The 15,258-nt window shown below is 45.5% G+C and overlaps 2 pseudogenes; both read right to left on the reverse strand.

The window, feature by feature from the left end:
- Positions 1–5,029: 5,029 nt before the first annotated feature.
- Positions 5,030–5,146, reverse strand: LOC136650107 (5S ribosomal RNA; annotated as a pseudogene).
- A 9,640-nt stretch (positions 5,147–14,786) lies between these two features.
- LOC136650213 (5S ribosomal RNA) lies at positions 14,787–14,906 on the reverse strand (annotated as a pseudogene).
- Positions 14,907–15,258: the final 352 nt, after the last annotated feature.

Below are 15,258 nucleotides of genomic sequence, written 5' to 3' on the forward strand. Positions count from 1 at the left end.
GAGTTGGCCCAGCATGGGCCCGCACTGAGCAAGCTCCAGCGCTGGGTCCATGGCAAGGGCTCACAAATGTGCCTTGCATGCCAGCAGTAAACCGGTGCACACAGCTCAGGATCAGGCCCTAAGTCAGGGCAGCCAACCCATGGTAAGGCAAGTACCCATATATTTTTATATATATTTGAAAATATATTATTTAAATAATAATAAAGCACTGCAGCAGTTTACAGTCTACTTGATTTCTTTGCTATCTTTACAGAGCATGCCCCCAAGTTTCAAGCACTACAATAAGTGCACTCAGATAAGAAAGCCAATAGGGCAGATGCTACTGCGTTGCATTCCACTAACTAGCACATCACTTGCTTGCTCGAGAAGGCCAGGTTGGTGGAGAGCTGAAGAGGTGAGGGGCCAGAAGTTGAAGTGGCAGGTGCCAAGTGGGGCGGCACAAAGATTAACCCCTGCTAATTGGGTAAGAGGCACTTTTTTCAAGTGGGTGCTCCTTTTTTTAGCAGGGGGAGAGTAACTGGCCCACCTTACTCCAGCACTGTCTGTTCTAGTGGCTGTCTGCTGGTATTCATTTGCATTTTTTTTAGATTGTGAGCCCTTTTGGGACAGGGAGCCATTAGTTATTTGATTTTTCTCTGTAAACCGCTTTGTGAACTTTTAGTTGAAAAGCGGTATATAAATACTGTTAATTAATTAATAATAAAAGATGGCCAATGGAACAGCAAAGCCCAGGTGGCAGAGATACCATCCTTTGGGGAAATCATCCTGACTAAGGTTATCTTTGAGGAAGAGAAGGTGGGACTAAGCTGTGCAGAAGGGCAATGAATACATCATATATGAACCTCGGAATGAGTCTTGCTAGGTTGGACTGGAGGTTCATGCAGGCCACCTTTTGGGCCTCATCAGCAATCAGCCATGTGTCTTTGGAAAGGCTCAACAGACAACAGCCTTCCTGTGTTTCTTGCTCTGTAGCTTCAGACACTCAGAGATAAACTGCCCTTGAACTTGGTGGCTCTGTTTAGCTATTGTGGTAAATGCTGAAGGTGACATTAAGGTGGAGTGGCAGATTCGAGATTCTCTACATAAAAGTGGTACGTGGCATGCTGTGGATTGGGTACCCCTGGTTTAAATAAAGGGATGGGATGGGATGGGCGCTTCGGTTTATAAAAAAGGCACCTGAGGTGGCGTGATAGACTGCCCCAATGCTGGAACATGTGCTGGCTGCTGAAAAGCAACAGCAAAGTGCACTCCAGAGGTGTGCAGTGTAGCATGCTGCCAGAGTGCCAACAACCAAAGCCTTCCTACAAGTCACTGTGTATCAGAGCAGGTAAGCCACTGGGGGAGGCAGAAGGGGTGCATATTTGAGCCTGTCCCCTCCAGCAGCAGCCTCCTTGCCCCTTTCTTTCCTCAGACTTGTGCCAGCTAAAGAGCTGGCATATGTTCAAGGAGAACCATTGCAGAACAAAAGGAGATTCAAAACCCCTTTCCCCTCCAAAGCCTCTGGAACCACCACCACCACCCGGCAAACTGGATATAGCCTATTCCTTTTTGGCACTATTGCACAAGTAGGAAAGACTGGGCTTTAAGGGCCCGATCCTGAGCGATGCGTGCTCAGTGCCAGTGTGCACTCTCTCAAACATGCTGTAAGGCACGCTTGCGACAGCCTCTGCCGGTCTAGCGCCAGAGCAGGCTTAGCATGAGCATGCACTGAGTCAGTGTCGGCCAGGGGACAGAGAACCGCCACCCGGAGCTCCGTGTGAGCACCTGTGGCAGAGAGGTGACGCATTGTGGGGGGAGGTGTTCAGGGGCAGTGGGAAGGAGGAGGGAAGATGTGGCAGGGGGAGGGATGGGGAGCTCCGCCAGATCCATAGCCCTGCAGTGGGACTCCTGGCCTGACACAGTGATGCTTTACTCTATGCTGGCTAAATAGCTGGCATAGTCAAGTAGCCCCATTGTGGAGTGTCTTACCTGATCCGGAGGAAGGAGACAAATGTCTCCTTCCCCCGAGGAGTCAGTAGCAACTGCCCAGTGTGCTCTGGATGCCGCAGAAGCCATTTTGGCACTGCTGCAACCCTGGGCACTGGGCAGCTCAGGATTAGGCTGTCAGAGAACTTTGCCCTTCTTTCTTACATTATAAAAGGATGTTCTCTGAGGTGTCTCCGCAGGTAGGTCATTCCCAGAGAGGTCGTTCCCAAGTCTCGGGTTTTTTATGAGCTCCTCCTTTCTACAGAATCTGAGCCTACCCTTTCAATTTCCATTCACAGAGGCAAAAGTTTAAAACTTTTACAGTCTGCCGTCAGTGGTAATTACGGAACGCCTGCTGACACCTGCAGTCTTCCATTGGGCAGAAGCCAAGAAACTGCATAGTTAATTACCATGGCAGTTTATCCTCATTACCATGTCCATGACACAGTAAATAATTAAAGCCCTTTCCTATAACAAATGCCGTTTTTCTTGCTCCTGAGAAAGACGTCAAAGCCCCAAAGCGAGAGTGGGAGAAAACCCAACTTCTGCCACTATTTTTACCCAGCCTCTGAAATTCAAAATGACAGAGGAAAAACAAAATAGCAGCATCAACAGCATTTACCTGTAGAGTCTACCTGGATGCCGTTAAAGTCACAGGGGCTGATTTTTCCCCCAGCTGACATTTACATTGATTTCCATTCTTTGGGCTGTAGGTTAAGACTGTCGTATTCTAACAGTCATTGTATTCCCCAGCCTCCCATGAAGTTGCAAACCCATGAAACTTGTTTCTTTTTCAGAATAAAGTGCTTACCTTGTGCACTGGGAATTTGTTAAGGTCAGCTTTATTAAGTATATTTATCACACCTGTATGCCACACTCCCTCTTAAGAGCCTATCATTTCTTAGCTTATCTGGGGCCAAGAACATAAGAAGAGCCCTGCTGGATCAGGCCAAAAGCCCATCTAGTCCAGCTTCCTTCCAGTGGCCCACCAGGTGCCTCAGGAAGCACACAAGACAACAAGAGACCTGCATTCTGGTGCCCTCCCTTGCATCAGGCAATGGGCTAACCCCATTTATCCTCACCATTCATCCTCTGTAAATTAGGTTAGACTGAATTGATGCACGGTAAGCCTGGTAGTTATGGTATAGGACGCTTACCTGAAATGTAAATAGCATGGTCCATCTCTGAATGTTCAACTTGAGTATGGTTCTCACAAATGGTTTGCTGAGATTTGGCTGCGTGCTGCAGTGTTCTCATTACAGCAGAACAATGTTGATACATTTGAATGAAGTCTTTGTTTTCAGAGCACAGAAAAAAAAAAATATACTCCTGCAGTTTAAAATTCGGCTTGAAGTTTTAATATTGCTTTAAGTTCAGAAACGTCCAGTTTGAAGACTTTCGGAGCACTAGGCTGTGCACACACATGCTAGAAAGCAAATATTCACACCAGCTCTCATAGAAGAACACTAGTAAGCTTAGCTTTCTTATATTTCCTTGTTCTTCATTTAAAACCAGTTTAGTGCATTAACACATGTAACTAACGTTAGCCGAAATAAGTTGTGGTAGTCTAACAGCAATGAAAGGTTCAAGGCTATCTTCCAGTTCACAGCAAAGCATTTCCGGATTAACACATTGCAAAGGTCAGATTCCCACAGAAAATCATTTCGCAGCAGTTTTTAGATGAACACACACACACCGTGACGTCAATAGCAAGTATGTTGCCTTACGAAGGCCACAGTACATCATCCGATGGTTATGGATGAGGTCAGGTTTGTGCATGCAGTGCCATTTTCTGACTGTTGGGGGTATATTGTATATGATGGATGTATAAGATAGCCTATTATAAAACAACAGATGTTTTGAACCCACCAATGAATTGTCTCCAAAGAGAAATCTATGTGTCTCAAGGAGGGAACCCCAGTTTGTTATAAAAGTGCGCTGCAGAAGGCACTCTGGGCTTTGCTTCGCTTCTCTACTTCCACTTCTGACTTGTACACACACTCTCTCAAAGCTTCGCGTAACGTTAGTGTGATTTCTCTCACTTTGGATTTACAATAAAGGACTGGATTTGATCACCTTTGCCTTCTGAGTTTGCTTTGGAACCTGGGATTACCATGCAACATCTGGGATCTCTTGTAACATCTTGGTTTTTGCACCTTGCAATAATTCAGTCTAACCTCCAAGGGCACCCAGTACATTTCATGGTTCAGCAGGAATTTGAACAGACTTTCCCAAATCTAAACCCAACAGCCTGCTATTTGTATCATGGCACTAGCTTTCTGGAGCAGGGTTCCCAAACTGGTGGCTTGCAACCCACCAGGGGAACCAGAAAAGGGCCATTCCCCTTTAAGGGGGATTGAGCTGCTGCCAGGGAAAGAGCTACCAGCAGCTTCAAACTTCTATGAAAAAGAAACACACACACACACACTTCCAGAAGAGATTTTTTTTCTTTTTTTACAGGAGTTTGAAGCTGCCAGGAGGACTGCAGAGGGTGTCCCAGGCTCCCCAGACCCTCCAGAGAGCTTTCCCTAGGTAAGTGGAAAAACCCCTTCCCTTCCCTGAATCAGTAGATCATCCCTATCATGCCGCTGCCCCCTCTGATCCCCTTTCCCTCTCCTGCAAATACTTAACAGGGTTCCCAAAGTCCAAGTAGGACTTGGACTTTGGGAACCACTAGAGAGTGTTTAGTACACAGCTATCTTGTTAACTTCATAGTGAGGTCTTGCCAACTCCAACCCAGTGATCTACTCACTATATAACATTAATGTAAGTTGAGGCCATCCAGTGGAATCCCATGCTGTAAATTGCTCCACGTGGAGGCTGCCACTTCTGCTTGTGAAATTGCTTGTATGCAGCAGCATTTCTGTACAGACTGGGTGATTTCCCTGCACTGTCAATAAAATAAGAAGCCCTGGGCCCATGTGGAACATGCCCGTGCTGTGTCACCTGAACAGAAACCAGGGAAAAACAGGCAGGATGAGTCCCAGTGTGAGCTTCTCCCATGTAATTCCGGGCTTCTCATGCTCCTGGTTGGCAACATTCAGTTTAGAAAGACTATGGTATAAGCCTACAGCACCTGGTATTCCCAGGAGGTCTCCCCTCCAAGTACTAACCAGGTCTGACTCTGCTTAGCTTCCGAGATCAGACGAGATCGGGCATGTGCAGGGTAATTCCTACAGCAGTGCAAAGAGTTGCCGAACCGTGGCAACTCTCAAACGATTTATGAAATATGAGGAAAGGACCATGGAGCTTGGAAGTTTTACATAAGCAAATAGATGTTGGTTGAGGAAGGGGATTGGTCTACTGGCTGCTAATGTCACAAAGATATTCAATTCAACTCTACATACAGAGAAAGTTGCTTATGACTTTTCTCACTGCTATTCCTGGAGCTCTTCGCAAGCCACATGCGACTCATTGATATATAATGTGTGGTTCACTGAAATACGTTGGCTGAGCTTCTTTTTGCTTCACAATTAATATAAAAAGGTAAATAAAAAATTTTCAAGCTTAAATTTTTCAAGTATACAGGAAAAGTATACAATTTTTCAAGTATACATGAAGAATCCACTGGATTAAAACTTAAGTTTAATGTTCATGGTGAGTGAATATATCTAAAAATTTAAATGCTTTTCAATATTGCAGCTCTGAAGCATGTCTCTTGTAGCTCTCAAACATCAGAAGTTTATTGTATGTGGCTGTTCCGTTATGCAAGTTTGGCCACCCCGTCCTAGAGGGAAGGGGTATTTTTCAGGCTCTCTCCCAGGTTATAGGTTCTACAAATACAATCAATTACCTTTTCTGCCCTCTTAGCTTTGCAGTCGTATCTCTTTCATCCAGGCTGGCAATAAGTACATTATATCTCAGCAGATAACATTGTGGTTCAGCAACAAAGATGAACAGCTTAGTGTCGTATGAAATTATGGCAAGTGTAGGTAGGCTAAGGGGCTTCTTTGTGCTCCCCTTAAATAGCCCTTCAGTTTATTCCTCTGTATGTTAAATAGGATAATCATGAATAATGAAAAACAGAGCTAGAAATCAGCTTTGCGATAAATGTATTATTAAAAAAGTGAATAACCAGAACTTAATCCATGCCAAGTATTTAATAGAGGGCTATTCAAGACATTATGGCTATTATAAAAAGGGCAGAATCATCCAGGGATTTTTGCATATGGAAAAATGAGATCAGCATGGATTTGACTTTTCATTTGTGCTTGTTGTCAATACCAATTATTCTCATCTTCAGGACATGTTAGGAAAGGATTTAAAGAAAATGACAACAATACTTCCAAATCTTTTTTGCTTATACCAAAGGATAAATTAAGTGGAGGCATTAAGGGGATATTAAAGACTGATTCCCCTTGGATTTCAAGCCCTAATTCCTGCAGAGCCGAACCTGTGGAGTTCTTTTCATAATCTGAGTGGCAATGAATCTGAAAGCTTGCCTGTCAAATTATTCTAGTATTACAAATCATCTTCCCTAGTTGAAGCTTAAAATAAAAGTTTCCTCTATTGCACTAGTGATGTCACAGAAACTTCTCTCCTTGAACTTGAAATATGGAGGTTAGGAATGTGCCCTCAAATATGTGGTTAACACCATGTTCTATAATGTAACACCAGTGCTTCCTCAAGCCCCGAAGAGGATGGAGAAAGAGATATGGGGTTACTTTCAACATCAGTCATGTACTGTTCCATTACTTTTATCAGAATTTGGTTATCCACAATCATGAAGCTTTTTCAATATAACCACTTCTACCTCTATTTCCTCTCCCCCTTTTTCAGATACTCATTAATATATTTAATATAACCCAGTAATCCACAGGGGGTTCCTTGATTGCTTTCAGGACTATAGCAGAGAAATTCACTACGAGCATGAATGAATACATTATCTCAATATAATCATATCAGAATATGGTATCTGTCAGTTGAAATTCTAACAGAAGTTGTTCCTTAGTGATGATGTTTTAAACAAAGGGTCTGCTCCTTATTCTTTCTGACTTGAATCACCCAATCATACTTTTTTTAATTACAAATAAGGCTGGTGTTTCTTTCTATTCTTAAGGATGGATTAACACTGCCATGATTTTCGACATGATGACTGTCAGAACATGAGAGCTGAAGTGGCATATTTCACTGGGGTTTTTCATTATTGATGGACGGACCTGCCCAAGTCCACTCCAGAAAGAAGTCAGAGCAAATGGATTAGTTTGATCTGGGGTAAACTAAGGCTTGTGCAACTGACATGAAACTTTCCTTTGTTGTAATTTGTCCTTGCGCTCCATGCAGACTTCTGAGTCCATGAGATGAGGACACAGCAACCATCTCCACCTAAAAGGAATGTATGTCTATACAGAATCCAAGTGCTGCAAAGCTGTAGCAAAAGTGCTTGAGCCTAGTCGTGTGGGAAAGTCACATTCTGCTGTAAAGCACGACTGCTAGAAAAGGCAACAAGGCTCAACTTGTACACTCTCCTTTTCTTTCATTTTTGTAGTGCTGTAAGAAGTAATGACAATGGAGACAATGTGTCAGCCAACATGCTGGGATAGTAGACGCAGTGTTGGATTACTTTTTGGGAATCTTGAGTTCATATTCCTACTCAGTCAGGAAGCTCACTTGGCCAGTGACATAGCAGTAAGGATTGCCTCTCCTGGAAGGATCCCCTTCCAGGGTTCCCCCTGACCTGTACCACTCTGAATGCAACCAGACCTGTGCTCTGGTTGCCTCCAGATGGTGTTTTGAGGTCTGGGGAGGCTGCAGGTGGCCTTCCTGGGTCAAAGAAGGCCTTCTAATGCCTCTAGAACAGGGGTGCCCAAACCCCGGCCTTGGGGCCACTTGCGGCCCTCAAGGTCTCTCAATGTGGCCCTCAGGGAGCCCCCAGTCTTCAATGAGCCTCTGGCCCTCCGGAGATTTGTTGGAGCCCGCTCTGGCCTGACGCAACTAATCTCAGCAACTGAGGGCAACTGAGAGCAACTGTTTGACCTCTCGCGTGAGCTGTGGGGTGAGTGCTACCTCCACTGCTTGCTGTTCCACATCTGTGATGCAGTAGCGGCAGCAAAGGAAAGGCCAGCCTTGCTTTGTGCAAGGTCTTTTATAGGTCTTGAGCTATCGCAAGACCATCATTCATTCATATAAGTTCATCTTTAATATATTCATTTATGTAAACTTATGTAAATTTATTCAAATTTTAAATGTAAATTAATTCTTTTTTTTCACATTGTCAGAGAGCTGATGTGGCCCTCCTGCCAAAAATTTTGGACACCCCTGCTCTAGAAGATGATAGAAAATCACTTCTGTTTCCCGCCCCCCCCCCCCAAAAAAATGAAGTGCCTTTCTAATGCTGTCTAGAGGCACTAGAAGGCATTCTGATGGCCAGGGAGGCCACACACAGTCTCCCCAGGCCTCAGAACACCCTCTGGAGGGTTGCAGGTTGGAGCGGCTCAGGTCAGGGGGTAAAGAATTGGGAGCACAGGGTCAGTAAGAACCATGGGGATAGCCTTGCCACCCTCAAGACTGTGCCACTTGGGAGGCATACATCTCCATTTTGCTCTGGACTGGTTCCAAAGGGGAGTGGGAGAGGCTGCTTGCATGGCGCATTCAGGTCCCTGCAAAACTTATTGCTTTGCACCCTCTCAAGTTACGCCACTGGGTTTGGCAAGGTGTGTTGCCCCAGGCTCAGATCATTAATGGGTCGAGGTGTGGGCAAGCAGTGAAACTGAAATAAAAACACATAACACCGTTTTCCGCACTTCTCACTTTTGTCAAAAAAAAAATAAAAATAAACCTCAAATCTGAAAATAAACCACCCATTTTATTTAGAATCCTAGAATCATAGAGTTGAAAGGGACCAAATTTAGTTTTTATTTATCATTTAATGGGGAGGGAAGTTTTGCATGGATAATGACTGGCTTTATCTGCTGGCACTATACCATCTATCTCACCTACCGAGTATGCTTGAAAAGTGATTGTAATTTATAATTACAAAGAAAATTTTGAATAAATTTTGAATAAAAACACACAACACTGCTTTCTGCATTTCCAACATTGGAAAACATCAAAGTCCATGAAAAATAAAATCATTTTCGTTTTCTCTCACGTCTATTAATAGGAGGTCAAAAAACTCAAAAGACTGCCTAGGTTGCCTGTCTCCTGGACAATTTGAAACTTAAAGCACAATCCTGAAGTTCAGGTGTGTTGCAAATGTGCTGTAAAGAGTTGTGCCTCCACAGCATCAAGGGAAGGTAATGGCAGCCGGGGTGGGGGTTGAAGAGGGTGGCAGAAGGGTGGAAGGGGGGCATTTTTGGGTAGGAAGAACGCAGGGGAGGGCATGCCAGTGGGCAGACTGGACATGGGAAGGTGTTGGGACCAGCCTGGGTAACTTAGGTCAGATCCTAACCCCCCTCCCAGCCAGCCAGCCCAGCTTTATGCTTCTCAGTTCTGCACCATAGGTGTGGTTGCCATGTAACATGGGGTAAGAGCAGTGATGGGATTGAGCCGGTTCGCGGCAGTTCTATAGTACCGCTTCCTAGTTCACCTCTTGGTTCGGAGAACCGGTTATTGGCTGGGGAGCGCACGCGCAGCTATGACCCTCCTGCGACTGCGCGGAGAATGCAGGAGAGGGCGCGAACGGCCAGCGTGCAGCCTCACTGATGAGGAGCAGTTCAGCTGCTCACCACGCGCCTCTCGGGGGCGCGGGAGGAAGAGGAGGGCGCTGGAGCCCAAAGAGCCCCCGCTGCCCCCGAGGGCAAGCCCCCCCGCTGCCATGTGTCCCCACCCACTAACGAGGGAAACAGGAGCAGCTGCCCGCCCTGCGCCTGTCCTCCCTGGTTGAGCTACCTGGCTCAGCTTTCCCGGTGGGTCGGGGGCGTGGGAGGAAGAGTGGAGCCGCTTCCGCTCAAAGAACCCCCGCTGCCCCCGCCGCCATGTGTCCCCTCCCGCTAACGAGGGCAACAGGAGCAGTCAGCATGCAGCCTCGCTGACGAGGACTTCAGTTCAGTGCCAGCATGCTGCCTCGCTGACGAGGAGCAGTTCATCTGCCCATCCAGCGCCCTGAGGATTGCAGCCTCAGTGATGAAGATGAGATGCTTCCTTCTTCACATTCTGATTCGCAGTGGCTGCAATCCTAACCACACTTTCCTGAGAGTAAGCCCCATTGAACAAAATAGGAGTTACTTCTGAGTAGACCTGGTTAGGATTGTGCTCAGTGCCTACATAGAGGTATGTTCCATTGTGTTCAATGGGGCTTACTCCCAGGAAAGTGTGGCAAACTCTGCCACACTTTCCTGGGAGTAAGCCCCATTGAATACAGTGGGACTTACCTCTGAGTAGACACTGTCAGTCAGAAGGCAAAGAAGGAAGCATCTCATCTTCATCACTGAGGCTGCGATCCTATCCACACTTTCCTGGGATTAAGCCCCATTGAACACAATGAGCACAATGGGGCTTACTTCTGAGTAGACATGCCTAGCATTGCATTGTCAGTCTGGAGGAGAATGAAACGCAGCCCGGGACCTCCAAGGGGCACCTCCTCCTTCCAGCTCCAGACTGCAGAAGTTTTTGGAGCTCCCCCTCCACCTTTGATCCAGGCAAGAGGGTCAGTCTCCCAGTGTCTCACCCTACCAGTGGCTCTCCCCAGAAGACTTTTTGCCCCTAAGAGACATCAAACCCCCCCATCTCTCACACAGGAAGGGACTGAAGATCGCTTATGTCTCCCCGGCACACTTCTCCAGCTTGGATGGGCTCAAGGTCCCCAGTGAGAGGAGCCAAGGGAAGAATTGCCTTCCCCTGTGAAGTGCAGGTGCAGCTCCGCAGCTGCGCGCCTCCTGCTGCTGCTGCCCAACCCCTGGACTAAGCTAATTACTGGGCTGGGGCACCTTCCTTATGAGGAAAGGCTAGGCGTTTGGGCCTCTTCAGCCTAGAAAAGAGGCGTCTCAGGGGGGACATGATTGAGACATACAAAATTACGCAGGGGATGGACAGAGTGGATAGAGAGATGCTCTTTACACTTGCACAAAACACCAGAACCAGGGGACATCCACTAAAATTGAGTGTTGGGAGGGTTAGGACAGACAAAAGAAAATATGCCTTTACTCAGCGTGTGGTTGGTCTGTGGAACTCCTTGCCACAGGATGTGGTGATGGTGTCTGGTCTGGATGCCTTTAAAAGGGGATTGGATAAGTTTCTGGAGGAAAAATCCATTACGGGTTACAAGCCATGAGGTGTATGTGCAACCTCCTGATTTTAGAAATGGGCTATGTCAGAATGCCAGATGCAAGGGAGGGCACCAGGATGCAGGTCTCTTGTTATCTAGTGTGCTCCCTGGGGCATTTGGTGGGCCTCTGTGAGATACAGGAACCTGGACTAGATGGGCCTATGGCCAGTGTTTGATCATATGAGAAAGGTGCAGTATACAGTTGTTGTTTTTTTAATATATTTGTTCCAGTTGTGTTACCAACCCAAAGTACTTTTGAGCAATGAATATTGTTTCCTGCATATGTTAATTGCTAGACCAAATTAAAAATATTTAATTATATACTCACTATATACTGTTCTTATTATTTCACAGAGGGAGTGTGCTAACAAGAAGTCTTGCTGAAATTGTAAAGAAGAAGGACTTTGTACTCGATTCTGAATACTTGATTACATTACTAGTGGTTGTACCAAAGTAAGTAAATCTCCAGATTTCAGGTGTATTGAAACTTTGGGGCTAAATTAAACAATAAAACTGTGTGACTGGAGCCAACATGTATGCTTGGTTTCTTTATTAGAATAACAAATGTAAATTGCCGGGTCCCAATGCAAAGCACAGTGAGGAGAGATGGCTTAAACTCTTTACCCCATCATTCTGATCATGCCTCTCCCATGACTGGTATTTGTCTTGGGTGGAAAGTTGTGCACTTGTCTCTGTGTGTTGTTGACACTTCAGTGAAAGCCATCTGGAATTTAGTCCTTCAGTATAAGACTAATGGATTAGACTTTGGTGTAAGTCTGTTTCCAAAGCAAACTACCACAGCAAAATCTGTCCACTTAAAATGGAGTGACTCAGGAAAAATGTTGTTAAGCTGTGATCTTCTTTTTCAGCCCAACTTTTCCAGAAATTCTTATTGGTTTCCTCTAATTTATTTAAATGTTTAGCTTCTAAGTTTGACTTGGGTAATCTGTTAGTATATTCATTCTTATAACTTCATTTATCTTATCAATGTAAGTAAGTGTAAAGTAATACACATTGGGGCAAAAAAATCAAAACTTCACATATAGGCTATTGGGTTCTGAGCTGTCTGTGACAGATCAGGAGAGAGATCTTGGAGTGGTGGTGGACAGCTCGATGAAAGTGTCGACCTAATGTGTGGCAGCGGTTAAGAGGGTCAATTCTATGCTTGGGGTCATTAGAAAAGGTATTGAAAATAAAATTATTTATTATATTATAATATTATAATGTCATTGTACAATTTCCACATGCGCTGCCTCCGACGCATCCTCGGCATCACCTGGCAGGACAAAGTTCCAAACAACACAGTCCTGGAACGTGCTGGAATCCCTAGCATGTATTCACTGCTGAAACAGAGACGCCTGCGTTGGCTTGGTCATGTCGTGAGAATGGATGATGGCCGGATCCCAAAGGATCTCCTCTATGGAGAACTCGTGCAAGGAAAGCGCCCTACAGGTAGACCACAGCTGCGATACAAGGACATCTGCAAGAGGGATCTGAAGGCCTTAGGGATGGACCTCAACAAGTGGGAAACCCTGGCCTCTGAGCGGCCCGCTTGGAGGCAGGCTGTGCAGCATGGCCTTTCCCAGTTTGAAGAGACACTTTGCCAACAGTCTGAGGCTAAGAGGCAAAGAAGGAAGGCCCATAGCCAGGGAGACAGACCAGGGACAGACTGCACTTGCTCCCGGTGTGGAAGGGATTGTCACTCCCGGATTGGCCTTTTCAGCCACACTAGACGCTGTGCCAGAACCACCTTTCAGAGCGCGATACCATAGTCTTTCGAGACTGAAGGTTGCCAATACTAATACATTGTACAAATCGATGATAAGGCCACACCTGGAGTATTGTGTCTAGTTCTGGTCATCACATCTCAGGACATAGTGGAAATGGAAAAGGTGCAAAAAAAGTGGAAGTGTATACCTCAAAGGAAGAAGGGCTTGACTAAGTCCAGGAGGGTGCCTGCATTGCTAACCAGCCAAGTTAGAGAGGCTGTAAAGGGCAAGGAAGCTTCTTTCCATAAATGGAAGTCTTACCCTAATGAGGAAAACAAAAAGGAACATAAACTGTGGCAAAAGAAATGTAAGAAGGTGATACGGGAGGCCAAGAGAGACTATGAGGAACACATGGCCAGCAGCATTAAGGATAATAATAAACGCTGCTTCAAATATGTTAGAAGCAGGAAACCCGCCAGAGAAGCGGTTGGCCCTCTGGATGGTGAGGGAGGGAAAGGGGAGATAAAAGGAGACTTAGAGATGGCAGAGAAATTAAATGAGTTCTTTGCATCTGTCTTCACGGCAGAAGACCTCGAGCAGATACCGCTGCCCAAACGGTCCCTCCTGACCAAGGAATTAAGTCAGATAGAGGTTAAAAGAGAAGATGTTTCAGACCTAATTGATAAGTTAAAGATCAATAAGTCACCGGGCCCTGATGGCATCCACCCAAGAGTTAAACTACCTTTGGGTATATCTTTTGGTATACTTAAAATGGTCATTAGGATATAGAACCTGTTGTTAATTTATTTGAATCCCACCACTGGGTAAGGGGATATATATCCCTTTACTCCAAATTGCATGGCAGCCACTTCCTAACCTGTGCTGAATATGGCATTACTCCATTACATTCCATTACATTCAGCCCCATCTAGTGCCCGATGCTTTCTGGGACAATGCTGGGAGAGCCAGAAGTGGGTCTTTCAAGCTATTTTTTATCCCTAAGAAGCTTGGAAATGCTACAGTTTTGCCACGCAAAGGTAGGAAAACTGATTTTCACTGTTGTTGTTTTTTTTGTATTTAGAGGACATCTAAACTGGGATCCCACCCCTATCCAGAATGGAACCCCCACAGATACACATGTCCCAAATGTACATTGGTTGATTTGCCAAGCTCCTAAAGAAAGCAGGTTGATAAATATAATTTGGACTTGTTTGCCCCTCTAATGTATCTTAGTGCTGAAATACCAGTGTCACCGATGTATGTTTTCTGGAACGCATGCAAGAGGTAGGTATGTTACCCGCCTTTGCAGAACGTAAACATCTCCACATGCTGCGGGTCAAAAATGAACACAACACCGAGGCAAACTATTTTTCACAACAGCTTGGTACTGCCTGTTGCATTATATCCAAGTCATTCAGAGCAAAAATCCTGCTGTCCCATTCATTAAGATTTCAAAAGTCCTATAACCAAAGGTAAAAAATAACGGGATGAAGGTTAGGAAACCTTCAGCTTGCCTTCAGACATCATAGAAGCAGCATCAGAGCCCGTGGTATTCATTCTGCAGCAGGAGTTATCTTGTCAGTGTAACTTTTGGAGAGGAGGTTAGCTCAGATGTCTTGTCTGAGGCGGCTCTGTCACAAAAGGAGCTGCTCTCTATTGTTCGCTCAAACAGAACTTCCAGGCGCTGAAGATTGCGCAGAATTGGGGGGAAAAATCACTCCTGCTGAGAGAGATTGCTAGGCAACTGCCACTCAAATAGATATACTGTGAGGGAGCTAATGCCCAGAGCAGAAGCATCATGCTCACCCTGCTAGCGCGAACCAAATTTTCATTCACGTTTGGTTTTCTAGATAGATTTCTATCAAGAGGTTGGTTGGCAACCTTCAGTCTCGAAAGACTATGGTATAAGCCTACAGCACCCGGTATTCCCAGGCGGTCTCCCATCCAAGTACTAACCAGGCCTGACCCTGCTTAGCTTCCGAGATCAGACGAGATCAGGCATGTGCAGGGTAACAGTTGCTGCTATCAAGAGGTTATTGATTTTGAAATTTGCTTTTGGGACAAATTGTGACAATATTGGAATTTGCATTTGTGACAAGGAGGAGTCTTTCCTCCAAGAGGTGTGCTGATTAGACAGACTTTTAAAGAAGTTTTCTCTTTTGTATCCAGGTCCATAAGACACACCGGATGCACACTTCCACACTGAGGAAGTTGTGAAAAGGGCCCGCAGGTTTTTTATATGAGACTCCAGGGCAGTGATTTTCAACCTTTTTCATCTCACGGCACACTGACAAGGCACTCAAATGGTCAAGGCACACCACCAGGTTGTTGACAATTGACAAGGCACACCATGCTGCCAGTGGGGCTCACATCTCCCAT

The sequence above is a fragment of the Tiliqua scincoides genome, chromosome 4 (genome assembly GCF_035046505.1).
Source record: "Tiliqua scincoides isolate rTilSci1 chromosome 4, rTilSci1.hap2, whole genome shotgun sequence".
In the NCBI taxonomy this organism is placed as follows: Eukaryota; Metazoa; Chordata; class Lepidosauria; order Squamata; family Scincidae; genus Tiliqua; species Tiliqua scincoides.